Source organism: Cajanus cajan, chromosome 7 (assembly GCF_000230855.2).
Source record: "Cajanus cajan strain Asha chromosome 7, NIPB_CcT2T_4, whole genome shotgun sequence".
Taxonomy (NCBI): Eukaryota; Viridiplantae; Streptophyta; class Magnoliopsida; order Fabales; family Fabaceae; genus Cajanus; species Cajanus cajan.
The window spans coordinates 1,887,878-1,893,877 of record NC_138523.1 but is presented as its reverse complement, the minus strand read 5'-3'; the positions used below and the strand labels follow the sequence as shown (position 1 = coordinate 1,893,877).

Genomic DNA, 6,000 nt, shown 5'->3' with positions numbered 1-6,000 from the left:
CATATTCAAAATAATTAGATAAGTAAAGACAAATAGAAAACTAAATTATAACCTATCAATCAAATAAATAGCCTTAAGTGAGTAAATGGCAATCAAATGAATGAATAGTACTTTGTTACTTATTTTTAAGCCTTTACCTTAAACTCTCAATTTGTTGTAATTATGAAAAAATGATCAACAATGGTGAGATGTCACAAAGAAGTTTGAGATGACTAACAAATAAAGATTTGCAATTTGATTCTGAGCATGGTTAAATTGTGATAAATTCGTATTAATAAAAGTCAACAATATATCATGTTACTATATTAAGTAGATTGAATCATTGAGATTGGATGTCAAATTAAAATTTGACACCTTGGTTTTTCTATATGTGTGTATGTATATATAATATGGAAAGTGTGATAGGTGCTTAAATTACATGTTTTTATCTTTAATTTAGCACTCTTTTTGAGAGAGATGTAATTAATTTTGGTTGTATTTGACCCCCTAAATATATAAATTGAGATTAATCTAAGAAGTTACATGAGTATAGTTTTCTTTGATTGAAAATATCTCTCTCTTGTGTAGATTTTTATGAAGTTGGAAGTCTAAGACTATAGTTCCAAAGCCAAAGCAGCAACCACAAAACCTGAGCCAAAAAGAAGTATTCTAGAAAGTTGAAGCTTTAGCCATGAAGCCAGAGCTCGAGCCTTGGGAAATAGAGCATTTTGGACAATCTAGACATCCAAAGCTATGATCCCCATTTCAAAGTTGCAACTTTGGAATTTTCTTCATCTTGAAGTACTTTTTGGAGTTGCAGCCATGGATCCAGAGCTACAGCCTTGGGTTAAAAATCCCAACGTTCCCTTATTTTGGACCAAACATATATAAAGGATAAAAGAGAGAAAACAAAGAAGACACAGATAGAGAGAAGAAACTTTGGGAGAACTAGAGAGTGAGAAGATCAAATTTGAAGATTGGATTGCTTGGGAATGAGGACCCGTCTTCACTTCTTCTTCTATTGTGTAATTTCTTCTTTATTTTTGCTATTGCCCTCACCATGAGTGGCTAGTTTCTCTTGAATTGGATTCATTGTAACTACTAACTCTATTCCTTCTTAGATCTATATGATATTCAGTTCCATTACTTGTGTTTGATTCTTCTTTTAATGCTTGATTCGGTTTGATCATCCGTTTTATGATTTTTGGTTTTTGAACTCTATTGGGAAATTTTTTCGAAAGCCTGAACTGAAGCATACACCTAACAATCTCTTGTTCTAGGAATATACTTGGTTTTGTTATCCACTTTTGTTAAAGTTGTTGTTCTTAATGCAAGGTGCTAACCTTAAATCATAGAGGAATCATGTTTAGCATTAATCACCTTAGGACTCAATTTTGAGGAATCTGGTTGAGTTATTTAATGAACATTGAAGTAATCGAATTAGAATCGTATTTAATTGATGAAGATTAAAGAGTTAGAAAGTACATTTGAATTCAATCTCATTCTCATATAAAGTTTTCTATTAATTTTTCACTATTGCTTTTATTTTCTCTATTATAAATTTAAATCAATATTTCAACCATGTTCTCTGCAAACAAGATAGGAAATTACTAGTATCACCAAATCCCTGAGGATGATATCAAATTACTACAATGAAACTTTGTCCACTTGCCAAGAGTGAAAAACCATCACCAAAGTGATATACTTATTTTGAGATTATGTCTTGGTAAATTTACTTTACTCAATAACTTATGGTCTACATTGAATTTCAATAATCCAACCTTTAAATTAAAAGTTCCTAATGAATATATTTTTATAAATTTTTGCAAAGTTTAAAAAATATATAATACGTTGTTATACAAGTTTAAATTAACATATAGTATACTTTAATAAATATACACTTATTTGAATTAATATAATGAAGAATAAAATAGTTTCAAGTCTATTCTTTAAGTACTTTAAATTTAATTGTTGAATCATTGAAATTCAATGTGGACCATGAGTTATTAAGTGGAATAACTTGATCCTTTTCCAATATATACATATATATATATATATATACACACACACACATAAAAAGAGATACTTTAGGGAGAATATTTGATTATATGAGAATAACTAATAACAAGCCCTAAATTAAGATTTTAAAAATAAACAGTTGTGATTAAAACCTTATTATAAGCACTTCTTGTGAGACCAGTGTTAAAATAGATTACTAAATCAAGAGGGGAGGGGTGAATTGATTTGAGATATAAAAACTTTTGCCTAATAGATCTTTTAAAACTTTCTAACTACAAGCACTAATCACTCACACATACATTCAACCCCTTTAGTGTGTTTCTTGTTATTTCAATTCATAGAGTACAAACCAAGTATTCTCAATCTCCCTAAGCATTACAAACTATCGATCACAACAAAATACTTAATTTCCCAGGTATTATTTCCTGAGTGGCGGACTTACATATAGTTAAGAAGGTGCATTTGCATCCCTTGACTTTAATGATAATACATGAAAGTGTCATAAGTTGAGTTTGTTGCCCCTTCTAAATTTATAGTTTGAACCCTTTATCCTAATTTCTTAATTGTTTTTATTTTTTTTTATTAGCTAGTTTCTTTCCTATATTTTGGTCCCTTTTCAACTTAATTTCCATTCTTATATAATAAGTGTTTTCCTTATTTTCATGTAATATTTATGTTTATATATATAATAATTATTTTAAATTTTTTATAGATAAATTGTCCTACTAACTAAAGGTCTAAGGCTCGCCACTACTCTCTAGGTTTATTGTCACACAAAGGTTAAGGGTTTACAATTATTTAATTCACTTAGGATGAGGATATGGAGTTTAATTATAAAACACTCGAGGTCACTTAATACTCATTAACACTAATGTTACAGAGAGTTATATGGATCCTTCAATAAATATGGTTCACTCAATCTAACTTGAGTATATATGAACAAGATAACTTTTCTTGGACTCGAGAGAATGAGCACTTCACGAATATGCAATTCTTAGTGATTGCCAATCAAGGCCTATTTATAAATTAGAAATTAATAATAAGTTCTTTTGCCATCTTAGAATTATTTTAAGGTAGTTTAACATAAGTTTATTATTGATATGAGTTGTAGATCAAATTTATATATGTTTACAATGGATTTAGGTACTTCACAATTGTTTAAAGTAGTTTAGAATTTTTAAGGAGGGACATTACCATATAATTATGTGTTAATACATTCATTACTATTTATTGATCATATTTGGAATTTATATATAAATAAATATGATTGAATGTTTTTTATTTATAATTTGAAATTTATTTGTTGGGATTTAAATAAAATAAACGATATATTAAAAAACATTACTTTCTATATTTATTATGACACTAACTCATGTAAAAAGTAGTCAATTTCTACATTGGTTAATGTACTAATAGATGTAGAAAAGTCTCACATTCCACAATTGTTGAATCTATATTGACAAGTGAATTGATGTAGAAAGACCAAAAAATAAATGTAATAATGGCTTCACTATAATAAATGTTACATGTAGTGACATACAAAAAGTGTCACTATAAGTATAATATATGTAGGTATATATCTATTTGGCATATAGGCACACAGAATTTTAGTGTTGATTTTGAATGAGATTTAACAAAATATTTTGTGTGTCACTATAACTTATACCCACACTTTTAACAATATACCAACATATATTACATTTATTGTGTATGTAAAAGTAATTTTTAGTGACACTTATTGTGTCACTATATGGTATTTTCGTTGTAGTGCTTGTAATAAAGCAAATATTTAACATCATATTTTATTTATATTTTAACTAAATTAACCCATAGTATATAATTTATTTTTTTACATTTTAAACATATGATATATGTTAGCAAAGTTATATATCAATTTCAATAATTTAAGGTATTTAGACAAATTTACCCTTTTATTCCATTGAAAAAGAAACAAAAAACTACATTTCCCATTAACATGTATTTACAAGACCATAAATTGATTGTTTCATATCTTTGTAAAAGGTTTAAGCTACAACAATCATATGTTTCTATTTATTTTTGACAAAGGTGTTATGATGGTGTGCATCAACACCTAAATGCATGACTTATATACTGACTAATCTAAGTTTTTATAAGGACCTCACTTAATTTTAAAATGACCAATCTGAAAGAAAAAAAATTGCAAGAGAACAAAACTAAATAACTTGAGCAATCTAATGATTAACTAGAATACAATTTTCCAAATTCACCGTCCACAAAAATGTGGGGTGCATGGCCATTCCTTAAGCGATATATAAACATATGGTACTTAATTATATTTTGGGAGTTGGAGGAGGAAGTAACCATTTGGATCTTTCAATCACACCAAGTGTTAGATAAGGTTTGACCTCCTCATCAGTTAGTTGATGAGCTAAAGGAGAACGACCTTTGAGGTCTGCACCAGGTCTTGTGTTCTTATACTCTCTAAGTCGTACAGTTCTGTAGATAATCATGTATTGTTTTGATCAATATGCAACAAAACTTGTACTTTAAAAGTTTATAGAATAAAAGTTTGGAAAGAAATATGTACACTTCAACATAATTATACACATTCATCCGTCATTAATACAACTACGTTTTTAGCATATAATTATAAATGTAGGAATGTGAAAGAATTATTAGCCGTGTAAAGTTAAATTCAAAAGTTACTTGTTAGCTTCAGGGTTATTGTTGTTACTCCATCCTTCTTTTTTTACAACGTTACTCATGGTTGAGTAAGCAAATAACACTTTTGGATGATTCATCCATGCTCTCCCTAAGAAATTTTGATTCCAGTTCCAGTAACGTCACAATGTACAAATATGTAAGCATTGTTCTCTGTCTCACTTTTCCTTGCTTGTGCCACTATAACTGTAATCTTAGTATCGTTAAGCGTTCTCAACTCATTCTTCTGCATTTTAAAATAAATTCCCAATATTTATTACAATTATATTTAGTGTGTCACAAATAGATTTTAACATATAAATATTGCGGTTTATAAAATTTTATGTACCAAATATATTGACTTCGCACTTCGAAAAATATTATCCATAATGCCTTGGATTAAGAAGTCTTTGAAAAAATGTTTATTCCTATCATAACACACTGTGTCTTGGAGTCCATAAATCTTGCAATTATAAAATGTTTCTTTGTCACTAGAAATTCTCAATGCAATTGCTTGAACTCCTACCATTTTTTCATCAGGTCTAGGTGCAGAGTTCTATACCATCAAGTTCACTAACAAAAAACACAAAAAATGAAAAGAAAGGTACGAAAAAATGATAACACATTTGAATCTTTTATTAACACAATTTTTTAAAGAATATAGTATACAAACCGAGATTATGATGTTAGCTACCACAAATTAATCTAATTCAATAATTAATGTAGCGCTATAGTTCCATATGTTTTAGCTGTTCTTGCAAAGGTTATGCTTGACATATTCTGTTGTGCCCCATACAAGGCTTTGTCTTCTCAATTTTGGTTTTTTTTCATTATAATTTCCAACTCCGATGTAAAAAATTACATGCTTGGCGTTCCCATCAAGTACGCTCTTAATGGCATCAGTGATGGTTTTAAATTCTCCACTACCATCTTGCATTACCTTGACAACCTTAGCACCTTCTTCAGCAGCCACCAAGTTTGGGTCCAAGATTTTCTTTCTAAACCCCCAAATTTTGCATGCAATGCCAAACCCCAAAAATTCATACATAACACTCCTAACCATTAGAATGTATAATCTTAATATCAATTTAATCAACTCAACAAATAAGCATCATAGCATACCAAAACAATAATTTTTAATCAAATTCATACTAATGAAAATCTAATCCCCAAGGATCCCTTTGGAAGAGGTAAGACCAAGAAGGGTGAAGGTTGATCCAAGGAGGCTCACACATGAAGACCATTGGGCCTTTAACTAGGTCCATGGTTAGGAGGCTAGAGGAGGCTTCTACAGAGGAGGTGCTTCTTAAACCTATGCTC

The 6,000-nt window shown here is 29.3% G+C and overlaps 1 pseudogene; it reads right to left on the bottom strand.

Annotated features, from left to right (window-relative positions):
- Nucleotides 1-2,564: 2,564 nt before the first annotated feature.
- Nucleotides 2,565-5,743, bottom strand: LOC109812934 (pectinesterase 2-like; annotated as a pseudogene).
- Nucleotides 5,744-6,000: the final 257 nt, after the last annotated feature.